The sequence below is a fragment of the Pseudorca crassidens genome, chromosome 16 (assembly GCF_039906515.1).
Source record: "Pseudorca crassidens isolate mPseCra1 chromosome 16, mPseCra1.hap1, whole genome shotgun sequence".
NCBI lineage: Eukaryota > Metazoa > Chordata > Mammalia > Artiodactyla > Delphinidae > Pseudorca > Pseudorca crassidens.
In genome coordinates, this window is record NC_090311.1 from 69554052 (window position 1) to 69567991 (window position 13940).

The window sequence follows — 13940 nt, forward strand, 5'->3', positions numbered from 1 at the left end:
TCACTTCTTTAAGTGAGAAATGTGAGGTCCAGAGAGGTGAAGCACCTCCCCCAATGTGCACCGCTTCTTGGGCCAGAGGCTGGAAGACTAGAATCCTGCTTTCCTGCCTCTCTTACCTGGCTTCTCTACCACCTGGATTTGCCCTGTGATTAAAACCATCCCATTGCTGCTGATCCGTTAAGAAGTGACGGAAAAGGAAATGTTAAGGCAAACCTTTGGATACCTTTTCAGGCAAAAGCAGAGAATCATTTCTAGAATCTGGGACAACAATGCTTCTAAACTGAGCCTTCAAATTTCTGGATTCTAAGTAGTTTCCAAGCTTGATAAAATGGGATCTCCTAGCTTTACCCCATAAAAGAAAGGCTGCTCCATCAGGAACAATCTGGATAACATACAGCATGGATTCCAGAGTCAAACTACTTGTGTTCATAATCCTGGCTTTGACACGTACAGGTTGTATGATCTTGGACAAACCACGTAATTACTCCATGCCTCAGTTTACCCATGTGTAAACTGGGGATAATGATAACAATAGTATATTCCTCAGTTGAACTGATATATTGTAAAGCACTTAGAGTTGTGCCTGGCACGTTATTTAAGCATTAGCTATTTTTATTATTTACTTGGGTAAATGCAATGTACTGTCTCCCCTATTTCCTACATAGAAATATCTTACAAGAAACAAAGCAGGAAAAGCGTAAGAAATCAAGGGGGTGATGTGATTTGAAAGTGCTCCCCCTAATTGGTCTGAACACATCACCAGAACATTCTACTATGGCCCAAACCAGGGAGTATTAAAGCTACAAGAGGCTTGAGAGGACACCTCACCCATCTTGCTGGTTTAGGAAAGAGCCTGAGGCCCAGAGAAGGACCTACAATATTAACGGTCAGGGCCAAGTGTCTGCTGTCCACCAGCAGCCCAGCCACAGCCACTCTCATCACTCAGCACCTTAAAACGAGACTTCACCTGGAAAAGGGGGCAATGGTTGGGACACTTAGTGGATCCTAGAAAGGAATATGAATGACTTATTTCAGTTGTTAGAAAGGCTTTCAGCTGAAGAGTGGTTAAATGGAAGGGGGAAAAGGCCTGTGTCTTTCCTGAGTCACACTGTACTTCCCCTCTGGCCCCATTTCTGAGCCTGCTTTCTGGTTCACAGGAGTTCATTGGTGTCTGGTGATGGCAATGATAGAATGTCTGACTCAGGTCCCCACGAAGCATAAACAAAGTCCCTCTTAGTTGAATGGGGTTCCCTCGTCTTTCTTCAAGTGTGCACCCACAAGCTGCAAAGAGAATCAGATGCCCTTAACTTCATCAAGCATCCAGCTGACATCCCAACAGAGCCAAGTTCTTAGCCAAGTTCCCAGTGGGTCATGACCTCACTTTTCAAGACAGTGACATGGACGAGCTGTCATAATGAGGTGACACATTTTAGTGATTAACTTCATTTGGGTTTGTATTGCCACTTTTATTCTGAAGTAAGTAATACATTCAAAAGATTATATGCCATATATGTGTAATTAAAAGACAAATAATAAAATGAATAACATGTATCGCCCACCCAACTTTTAAATTAGAACACATTAATATTTCCTTATAAGGGCTAGACCAAAAGCTCCTTGAGGTTGTGTGTATATAATATATCTGTACACACACATGTAATTATATATATTTTTTCTTAGTATTTGGCACTATCATATATGTATATATATATATTGCATGTGTGCATATGTGTAAATACGTATTTATTTCTACAAAGTAAATTGCTTAAAGAGGTTAAGCAATTTATTTTGTCCAAGGTTACACAGTTATAAGAGGCAGATCTGGATTTGAATCCAGTCCTGTCTTAAAGCCTGAGCACTTAATCACTCTACCCTATTGCCTAATCTTTCATGCCTCTTTGCTGTCCTCTACAACCTTTAGTAGAGTGTTGAGTGCATGACTGGCATTTCAATAAGAACCAAAGGTAGGCTTGGCTCCCTGAGAATTTCTGCAAGTAAAACAAGGGCCGTGAACTCTGGTGTGCTGCAGCCACGCCTACTAAAGGACTGAGTGTGCCCATCTTTCCCCAATTCCGTGTTCAGGGACATCACACTGGGTGCTTGAAATCCACTGTGGTGGGAGTATTTCCACCGTGCAAATGCTGCAAATCACAGCTCCCCCTTCCCCTCCCTGAGGGTGAATTTGCCTGAAACACCAGCCTGGGACTCCTGATCTGAAAGAGACAAGCAGCCAGGGCCTCTGGGGCCAGGGAGAGGCTGTAAGGTGAGGCGAAAACAGGATGTTCAGTGGGGTTTGGGGTGAGAGGGCACAGCCATGCAGTGTTTCTCAAAGTGAGGCCCTGGGGAGCTCATGAAAAATACTGAGTCCCAGTCTCCCTGCCCAGAGTTTCCTGTCAGTTGATCTGTGATGGGGCTTTGATATCTGCATTTAAAAAAAATTTTTACATTTAAAAAATTAAAAAAAAATTTTTTTCTTATTTTACAGTAGGTCCTTGTTGATTATCTATTTTAAATACAGCAGTATGTATACGTCAGTCCCAAACTCCCAATCTATCCCTCCCTTGCACCCTTCCCCCCGTAACCATACGTTCATTCTCTGTGAGTCTGTTTCTGTTCTGTAAATTAGTTCATTTGTATCTTTTTTTTTTTTAGATTCCACATATAAGCGGATATCTGCATTTTTAAGCATCCCAGGTGACTTTTTTTTTTTTTTTTGCGGTACGCGGGCCTCCCACTGCTGTGGCCTCTCCCGTTGCGGAGCACAGGCTCCGGACGTGCAGGCTCAGCGGCCATGGCCCACGGGCCCAGCCGCTCCGCGGCACGTGGGATCCTCCCGGACTGGGGCACGAACCCGTGTCCCCCGCATCGGCAGGTGGACTCCCAACCACCGCGCCACCAGGGAAGCCCCCCAGGTGACTTTGATGCACACTAAATTTTGAGAACTAGTCCAGTACTTCTCCAACTTGAACAAGCATACGAATCACCTTAGGGAATCTTGTTAAAATGCAGACTCTGATTCAGTCGGCCTGAGGTTTTGCATTCCTAACAGGCTTCCAGGTGATGCCAATGCTGCCGGTCCATGGAACACACTTGTGGTAGAAGGATCAGCTCCAACCCTCTCATTTTACAGATGAGGAACCCAAGGTCCTCCTCAGGTTAAGAGACTTAACACAGCTAATCATTTGACAGCCTTTTCCTGAATACAGTTAGGGAGATACAAAAGAGTTAAAAAGCATTCCTCTTCAATGTAAAAATAAAATAGGACTTCTTATTAGATACCTTTTGTGTGAGAGATGCTGAGTTACCGATATTAGTAATGCATGAAGCATGCCCTCAAATTGCTTATCGTCTGGCAGAGGAAGTAAGGTGTTTTGTATCCAAAGTAAACAAAGGACAGGAGGAAGTGAGGTGTGGTGATAAAAGAGTCAGGCAGCAGACGTGGAGGTGATTTCCTTGGAGAAGTGATTTAAACTTTTTGGAGCTCCAGCTTTTCCTGAAAAAGATTCAAAGACAGGGAAACCAAATAACACATCTAGAGTTAGGATTCTATGAAATACAAGAGGTGTTTTTTTTGTTTTTAAATCAAAGGCTGAAAACTGGTCACCCATGGACCAGATTTGCCTGTAGATTTCTATTTTTTAAGAAAAATTATGTTTTACTGACTTCATTATTTTTTAAGTAAAATGTAAATCTTAGGATAATTTTAGATTTACAAGAAGTTGCCAAGCTAGAACAGAGAGTTCTCACATGTCGCTCATCCAGTTTCCCCCACCTTACATTACCTTAGAACAGTTGTCAAAACTAAGAAATGAATACTGGTACGTTACTATTAATTAAACTCCAGACTTTGCTTGGATTTTTATCAGTTTTTCCATCAATGTCCTCTTTTTGTTTCAGGATCCAATCCAGGGTACCACATTGCATTTAGTTGTAACGGCACCCCAGTCTCCTCTGGTCTGTGACAGTCTCTCAGTCTTTCCTTGCTTTTCATGACCTTGACAGTCTTGAGGAGTGCCATTCAGGTCTCCTGTAGAATGTCCCTCCATCTGGGTTTGTGGTGTTTTTCTCATGATTAGACTTGGGTAAGGGGTTTTGGGAAAGAATATGACAAGGGTGAGTGGCCCTCATAGAGTGGAGGTGTTTCTAATCTTCCTCCCTGAGATAGGCCAGGACACATCAACCAAATACTTTACCACAAGCCCAAAGCATCAAGTATTAAAGCTTCAGGAGGCTAAAGAGGTCACCTGACCGATCCTGATATTGTCTTTAAAAATCTTGAACGAGGGCTTGCCTGGTGGCGCAGTGGTTGAGAGTCCGCCTGCTGATGCAGGAGACACGGGTTCTTGCCCCGGTCCAGGAAGATCCCACGTGCCGCGGAGCGGCTGGGCCCGTGAGCCATGGCCACTGAGCCTGCGCGTCCGGAACCTGTGCTCCGCAACGGGAGAGACCACAACAGTGAGAGGCCCGCGTACCACAAAAAAAAAAAAAAAAAAAAATCTTGAACGAACTTTGAGAAATTGGGATATTTTACAAAACAATCAAGATTTCTACCTTCTCTTGAAAGCAAGAAGACCTGGCAATCCTGAACTTGCAAGGACACCCAGCAAAAATTGACTTGTGCTGAATGAGTTGCCCCCTTTTATTGGGGCCTGAATTTTCCAGGTCACCATCATTCCCATCTCTCACACAATGAATGTATATACATCTGAACTCACCCAATTCCCTCATTTTCCATTGCCTGTCTGGCTTCTTCTCAAGGCATTGGGTTTGTCTTTGCAGTATGTATTAACTTAAATGTGCAGTAAAACTGGGAAAAGAAGCCAGAGGGGCTGGAGTGCTGGGGGAAGTCTTCCTGGAGAGGTACAACTTGCCTTGTGCCATAGAGCAGCAGTTCTCAAAGTGTGGGACCACTGTCAGCATTTCCTGGTAACCTGTTAGAAATGCAAATTCTTGGCACTATCCCAGACCTACTGAATCAGAGACTTTGAAGGTGGGGTCTGCCATCTGTGGTTCAGTCAGCCTTGCAGGCAACTCCAGCCTGCACTAAAGTTGGAGAACCACTGCAGAGGCAGGCGGTCCAGGCAAGGCCGCCTGCACGCTGGTGCTGGGAAGCTGTGGGTGGACGTGGACCATTTCATGGGTTCACAAGTCAGTGGGTTCTGGGATCAGAGCCGGGGATTGGTGTGAGTTTTCAGGCCTATGGACCTTTGCTTTGCTTCTAACTCTTCCTGCCGCTCTGTGTCAGATTCTGAGTAACCGCAGCCTGCCTGAGTCAAGGCTCAGGATTCCATGTCTGTCCTCTCCCATGCCTCCTTCACCAGCTGCCCACCATCTTTGGACCATCAAAATCTCACCAATGTGGATGTGGTAAGAAAAGAGAAGAGAACCATTGTGGCCTCTTTTGATTGGCAGGCGATTAACCCCTTGGAGTCAATCCTTTATCCATGTGGCAAAGTTCCCTGGGTCTGAGTTGGAGTGAGAGAGTTATGTAAATATGCAAAAATTTCAGCAGATTTCAAGTATATGTCATATACACTACTCATCTTCTTTTACTGTGTCTATTTTTGAGGACCTAGTTCAAGCTTTGCCTCCTCCCAAGTCCTTTCTGTCAGAAAGCTCTCTCCTCTTTCAGTTGTGTAATTCCTCGATATCTCACAATGCTGTGCCCCTGCCATCCTGATCCCAGGGATTCCTTTGGTAACCTCCTTGTCAGGCTCCCCTCTCCACTCACTGCTTAATTCTTACTTATCTTTAAGGTCTCCGGTTACACTTCATTTCCCGGAGCCCTTGCTGACATCCAGGGAATGGGACAGTTTGTTACAATCTGCTGGAATTGCCCAACTACTCTGGACAGGGCCTGTGTCTTATTCATTTCTGCTCAGCACAGTGTCTGGCACATAGGAAGTGCTCTGTTAACACTTGCTGAATGAATAAGCTGCCTGCAAACACCATGCCCAGCATGGCCTGTGGTTAAGCACCCTGGTTCTGGAATCAGTCAGCCTGGGTTTGAATCCTGACTCAAACTGGCTGTGTGCCCTTGGACAAAGTGCTTAACATCTCTGGGCTTCCTGTAAAGAGCACACTGTCAGTACTGACCACAAGGTAATTTGTGTTACAAGAGTGCCTGGTAGAGCTCAATCCCTATTAGCAGTAAATAGCCCCCTGGTGATGATTTATTCAACTGGATTGATGACAATTCCCAGTTTAAATTTTACCTGAAAGAAATTCCATTTCTTTCAGGGGAGAGGTTTGTGAGACCTGACCAAAATGAAGGGTTGGAGGTGTGCCTACCTACTCAACAAGAAGTTGCTGCTCCTTTTTCTTCTCTTTCCAAGGGGGCAACAAGTTGGTACTGATCAGGCTCAGTCAATCAGACGGATTTGGGGTAGACGCATTCTGAGGACAAACCCAAAGTTCAGCAGCATTTCTGCTATTCAGACCAACTCCATAAGTACTTCTTCCAAACAGCTTAAAGAAGGAGTTAAATCCACTTGCTTGCTAGAGACTTATGTACATGACTACAAGCTTATTTGTATCTGGGGAAAAGATTCTGAATCCAGTCCAATTCCTGGGCATTTTACCTATTTTATCTCGAGCTGGCTGCCTTCTGTGACAGGGTTATAATTAATACTGGTGTAGAACAGGAGGTTCATTAAATTGGTCTCATTATGACTGTTCAGGTTCTAGGGTTCAGCTGAAAAGGATTTCCCTATTATCAGTGCCTGACATATACTCCTAATCAAGCAGGCCAATTCTCTTCTGTCAAAGACTGTCTCCCAAATGGAGATGGTATTTATTCTGACTTGTACTATTAGTGTGAAAAATGTTGCCCCTGCTGACAGACGTATAGGCTTGTGTCATAGGTGGGGCTCCCTTCGCACAGATATGCAGAATATAAGAATTTATAAGGCAATATGTTTTCAGTGGCTGGAATGACCATTGGGTTCATTCTTAAGTCTTTGGCTCAGTGAGAAATTTTGAAAAGGAGAAGAAACATCATAATTATAAACTTGTGGAATCTTCAACTCAGAAAAGGCTTTAGTAGTCATTTTAATCTTCTACCCAACAGATGAGTTCCCTCTTAGCACTCATGATTCCTAACTGTTTTTGCTTGATTGCTTCCTCTGACAGGGTGCTCACTATCTTAAGTGTGGCCAACTTCATTTTCAAACAGATCAAAGGAAAATCACTTGTAATATTGATTCGAAATGTGTCTCCCTCTTACTTTCCCACTGACCCTAGTTCTGTGACCCAGAGCTGCACAAAATAAACTTGGTCACTCTTTCCTGAGAAAGCTTTCTGAGTGTTTGAAATAGCTCTCCCCTTCTAATCTTCTCTTCTTTAAATTAAATGTCCTCATTTTCCTTTATAGTTAGCCAGACCCTTCATCCTCTTGTTCACTGATTGAAGGTGAGATACCTTTAAGTTCTCAGATATGTGGCACCAAGAAGGGAATGAACCTTCCAGGTGTGGTCAGTCCACCCAAGGGTCCAGGGAGGCAACTGCCCCAACAGAGACAGGGTTTCTGGAATTTTCTATGAGGGACTGTGTCACATGGGACCCTGTCAAAAATGAAAGTGTTGTTCTTTCTTCCTCAGAAGAGGAAGGTGCAGGTGCTGCAGGTGCCAGCACCTTGCTTCAACCACACCTACTCAGGGCATGGTCTTTGGGAGATATGACTGCATCTTATGCTCAGGGACTTTGAAGTTAGGCTGCCTGGATTCAAAGTCCAGCTCTGCTGCTTGTGATCTGGTGTGATGCTGGAAAAGTTCCCCAACCTCTCTGAGCCTTGGTAGAGATGGGAATAGGGCCTACTTCCTAGCCTATTGTGAGAATTCATGAGATTATGCATGTGAAGGTTGGGCACTGCTCCTGAAAAGTGCTCAACAGAGTGTTAACGATTATCAACAAGAACTAAACACCAGTCAGCTACACCTCCCTACTTCCCTTACTCTGGGCTTTGAGTCTCCTAATTTTGATCTTTTGGGGATAATCCCAACCCTGAACATAGGATGGGCTAGGCAATTTTTGGTAATTTCATGTGAATTTGTCTTTTGATTGAGTTCTTTTCCTGCATCTAGTCCAATACAAACACTCATTGAGAGCCTTTTCCACCCAGAATACTTTTTATGTATGACCTCATTTCAAGAGAGAGAGAGACTGTGTTCTCAGTGTTCTTTCAAATGTTTTAGCTGAATGACCTTCTTTCCCCTCCCCTTGTCTCCCCTCCCCTCCTCTCCTCTCTCCTCTCTCTCTCTCCACACACACACACACACACACACACACACACACACACACACAGATACACACAGACAGACACACACACACCCCTGTCTCTTCCTTCAAATGAAGTCTTACTCAGAACCCCAGGATGTAGGGCAGATAATGGATGAACAGATCCCTCTGGCAGTTTTAATCTTCTCTCCTTGGCAGAAGCAGCCTCATTGTTTGGGAAACCCCTGGAGGTTGTCTGTGAAATCCTGGGATTCTGAGCTCCACGTTTGAAAAACCTCTACATGAACCAGTTCCTCAACAAATTTTCTGATATCTGGCCCCAGTCCTTCCACCTGCCTGATCCTCTCTTCCAATAGGCTCATTTCCCCTCCACCTTGGATTAGAATTCCACCCCCGCTCCAACATACAATACATTGCTCCACCCTGACCCACCTCCTATGAGGATCTTCCCAACTCAGTTCTCCAAATGATTTTTTATTTTATCTTCTTCCCACCTCGGTATCCTGGGTCTCCCCATGAATTGACAGCCACTCCTCCCCCCATCCCAAGAAGGACCCCAGGGTTTACAGATGGAGTCGAGGAGGGCAAGTGGCAGCGGGAGGCAAATAAAAGCCATACTCCGAGGGACAGGCACCATCTGGGAGAACGGATAATGGGGCAGAAGTTCCTCAGAGCTAGGGAGTTAGCCATTCAAGCCGCAAGCCTCTCTGTAGTCCTTATTCTCTTTGACCTTTCTGCAATATTCATTCATCCATCCATTCATTCATCCACTCATTCATCCGACAAGTGTTCACTGAATGATGTGACATCATGCACTGTTCTCTACGTTGGGGCTGCAGGTAAGAAGATGTCACAGCCCCAGCCCGAGGAGCTGACAGTCCAGTGAAGGAAACTTAGTGAACACACTGACCCCCAGATCCCCCGGGAGGCCCCGATCCCTAGTTTGGCTCAGGGATTACACCAAAACATCCCTCATTCTCCTAATGTGATTTCCTCTCAGAGCTTAGCTTGTGCAATACCGTGTTCTTCAATTTCCAGAGCCTGACAAGTTAAAAAAAACAGTGCCCTCCAATTCCAGAGCCTGACAAGTATGAGGAAAACCAAATCCCATATACACTCATAATGCAAAGTTTTATATTGCACACCTGTGGCCAGATGAATCTTCACATCACTCCACTTTCGTCACAGCATTCCCTTTCCAAAAGACTTCCAGGGAAGTAAATACTAATTCCTTAGCCCCTCCTCAGAGCTCCCCAGTGCCCAGCTCTTCCTCTTCTAAACTCCCAGCCGTTATTGCAGATGCTAATCCTGGGATAGTAAATCCATTCTGCCCTGTGATGTCGCTTAAGTTGTTGTCGTGGTTATCAATGAACTCAATACCTAGCTTCTCATGTATTTAGGCAGTACCTTCCTAATTACTTAAAAAAATGAGAGTAATTATAGAAAAAGCAAAAGCCCCCTTTCATCACAGCCTTTCTCTGTTTCTTCCCCTCTCCCTGAAAGTATGTGACCCTCTGTACCATTTAAAAAACACTTTTGGGCTTCCCTGGTGGCGCAGTGGTTGAGAGTCCGCCTGCCGATGCAGGGGACACGGGTTCGTGCCCCGGTCCGGGAAGATCCCACATGCCGCGGAGCGGCTGGGCCCGTGAGCCATGGCCGCTGAGCCTGCGCGTCCGGAGCCTGTGCTCCGCAATGGAAGAGGCCGCAACAGTGAGAGGCCCGCATACCGCAAAAAAAAAAAACCAAAAAAACCCCACACTTTTACATGCAGATTCTAATGCATTCATAGAATATGTAGAGTATTATTTTCCTTATGTATTATTTTCCTCATTTACTTGCATAAATGATATTTTATGATATTCCTCATTCTACAATCTGTCTTTTTCACTCTCCATATTTTCAAGATCTATTAGCGTTGACATATGATCCCTGGTTACTTCCATTAAAGCACTTTATTGTATTCTAGGAAACCAGTGTGCTACATTTTATTGGCCCTTCTCCTCATGAGGGATATTTAGATTGTTTCTAATTTTTTTTCTTGTTGTGAACAGTGCTTCAGCGAACATCCCATATGTACGACAAACTACTTTTAAACTCTAGTGAACTCTAGCTTTGGAATCTTCTGTTCACCTTAGCACAAGGCCCTGCCTATGCTAGATAATCAATATATTTATTCATACATACTTTGTGTGACATACGTACATGTAAGCTAATACTTAAAGTAATGTTTTGAAGTGGTGCTCTGTAATGGAAGTGCAAACCCAGAGCTGACAGCTTTTGGGGTACCAGGGTCCAGTCCATTCGATGCCCAGAAATTGGGTCTGGTCTTGCCTCTGAGACAGAAGAAGTAAGGGCCTGTCCTCTGTATACAGAGGTGACCTCCACAGAGACCTTAGGGAGAAGGAAACAGATGAGATCCCAAGAGGGCTCACCTGTCAGCGGGGGTATTTGCTCACTTCCCTGTCCTTCTCCCTCCTCCCCCACCATTCCTTTTTGTTTTCTCTGTTGTGAAGATTGTGTTTGGAGCACTGAACATCTCAACAAACCTTTGCAGCCAAATCCTTCACGCAAACCAGGGCAGAGATCTCAGAGCAGGGATGCTCGTGGTGTGATGGTAATGGGGCTTTTTCTTCCCATGTGAGCTCCTCAACAATGAAGCAGGCAGAAACCAAGCTGGGAGGCCTGGGAAGTTGTATAAGGTGTTTTCCCCTCTCCTTTCTCTGACCTTGCGATTCAGCAGGTGTTCCTGGAGCAGAGGTGAATCAGAGCTGAGTCTTTCACCTTCAGGAGCTTGTGTTCATGAGGAAAGGTCAGGCAGGAGAAACAGAACTCCCAAAAAAAGGAGGCCCCAAGCAGTACACACAGGGTTGCAGCGTGGAGCATGGTCTCCCCAGTTGAGAAGGCTCCATTCAGGAGCTGATTTTGTTTTTGAGCCTCTTGCAGAAGGATTTTAGCAAGTGGGACTGGGAGGAAAAAGGAGGTGGTGATGGGAGCCAGGCCTGCATGAGTTTACGGAGGAAGCTGTGATGGTTAAGGGATGTGTTTGACACGTCAGCTAATAGTCTAGTTGTGTTTGTTCAGAAGAATAGGAGAGAAGTCTGGAAGGCAAGCAGGGGGAAGAGTGGGTAGCAGGGCTTGTCTGTTCCACCCCTGAAACCCTGCCACATTGTGGGCACTCAAATAATATTTGCTAAATAAAGGCAGACTTAGTCTACTTTAGTTTTCTGTTTTTTGGGTTTTATTTTGCGGTACGCGGGCCTCTCACTGTTGTGGCCTCTCCCGTTGCACAGCACAGGCTCCGGACATGCAGGCTCAGCGGCCATGACTCACGGGCCCAGCCACTCCACAGCATGTGGGATCTTCCCGGACCGGGGCATGAACCCATGTCCCCTGAATCAGCAGGCGGACTCCCAACCACTGTGCCGCCAGGGAAGCCCATACTTTAGTTTTTTACTTTCTTATTAAGCCTTAACATATATAAAGGTGCACTGGGCTTGTCCTGGGCAAAAGCATGAAATAGTTTGTGTTCCTTCTCCTTTGCCCCTCTGTGTTCCCCTCTCTAGGTGTCTTCATACCTTTCCTCCTCCCCCTCATAACAAACCCCAAATCTCTGTGCCTGTTTAAAACCAAGTCATAAGTGGTGCTGGGTAAGTGCCGGATTTAAGGATAGCCAAGGGATGCCAGCGCTTGCCAGCCGTGGACCAGACATAGTGCTAAGCTGGTTGTTTCACACCACATTTAGGTCTCAAAAAACCTCTATGATGTTAGGAACTCTTATGTGCATTTTACAGATCGAAACCATGGCTTAGAAAGGTTAAGGAACTTGCTCCAGTTTACACAGTCAAGCAGGGAGAGCTGTGATTCAGACCCACCTTAATCTTTTTCTTTCTTTTTTAAAAAAATATTTATTTATTTGGCTGTGCTGGGTCTTAGTTGCATCACGCGGGATTCTTCATTGCAGCATGCGGGATCTAGTTCCCTGACCAGGGATTGAATCCGGGCCCCCTGCATCGGGAGCACAGAGCCTTAACCACTGGACCACCAGGGAAGTCCTGGACCCAACTTGTTCTGATTCTGGAGTCCACAGTCTTAACCCCACACGAAGCCTACAACTTTGCCCCCAGTATCCCATATCTGCAGTAACACAGTCCTCAATACCTGGAGCAGGCCATCAGGTAGGGAGGCCACAGAGAAGGGGAAGGAGGGCGGAGTCTTAGGTAGGAGACCATCAGCGCCTTGCACAGGCTGCCCCAGGAACCCCTCCTCCAAGACATTCAGAAGAGGCAGCACCAAGGGCCCAGATGTGAATATTTAGGGGCCCACGAAAATGTTTTGATTTCTTTTAATATCAGAAGGAAAAAAATGTACTTTCAGGACAAAAAAATGTTTATAATCTATAATACTGATGTATTCATCCTTATACCAATGCAACAGTAAAATATTATCTAATTTATTTATTTTTATTTTTTTGTGGAGGAAGGGGTCCTCTAAGAAAAACGCCTAGGGCTCACAAAAGTCACAGTGTGGCCCTGGCCTGGCATTTCCCAGCTTTCCACCTGCCTTGTGCTGTGTTTATTTACTCCCAGTGTTCTCTCTGCCTCTTGTGTGGGTACCATCTTCCCTCTTCCTCTGCCCATGTTCTAACTGAGGCCAGTCCAGGGCCATCGCAGCAGCCTCCTATCTGGTGGCCCTGCCTTCAGTTTTCTCTCTCTTTTCCCAACCTTCTCCCAACTTGCAGTGCTCTTTGATTGGTTTTTTATTTATTTTATATTTTTATTTATTCTCGTGGTTTTATGTGCGTTATGTGTTTAGCCAGAGGGTTTGGGGTCACCTGTGTCCCTTGGAGGTAAGGCAAACCCACTTTTTAAAAAAATAAAATGTTAAAATTGGTAAAATATACATGACGTGAAGTTTACCATTTTTAAGTGTACAATTCAGTGGCATTAAGTACATTCGGTGTTGTGGAACTCTCACCACTATCTATTTCTAGAAAGTTTTCATCATTGGAAAGAGAAACTATGACCATTAAGCAATAATTCCCCATTATCCCCTCCTCCCAGCCCCTGGTACCTTCCTTTTTTCCCCCAGCTTAGTTTGAAATATAATTGATAAATAACACTGTGTAAGTTTAAAGGGTACAATGTAATGATTTATGTATATATTGTGAAATGTTAACCATAATAAGTTTAGTTAAGATCCATCACCTCACATAGTTACCTTTTATTTTTTTCTGGTGAGAACTTTCAAGATCTACTCTCTTAGCAAATATCAAATATACAATACAGTATTGTTAACTGTAGTCACCACTGTATACTATATCCCTAGGACTCATTTATCTTATAACTGAAAATTTGTAACTTTTGACCACCTTCTTCTCTGCCCAACCCACCTACCAGCCCTGGCAAACACCAGTCTGCTCTGTTTCTATGAGTTCAAATTTTTTTTTTAGATTCTACATATAATTGAGACCATACAGTGTTTGTCTTTCTCTGGTACCTTCTATTCTATTTTCTGTTTCTATGAATTTGGCTATTCTAGGTACCTCCTATAAATAGAATCATACAATGATTTTTTTCCCTTTGTATCTGGCTTATTTCACTTAGCATAATGTTATCAAGGTTCATCCATGTTGTAGCATGTGTCAGAACTTCATTCCCTTTTATGGCTGAAAAATATTCCATTGTATGTATATACCACATTCTGTT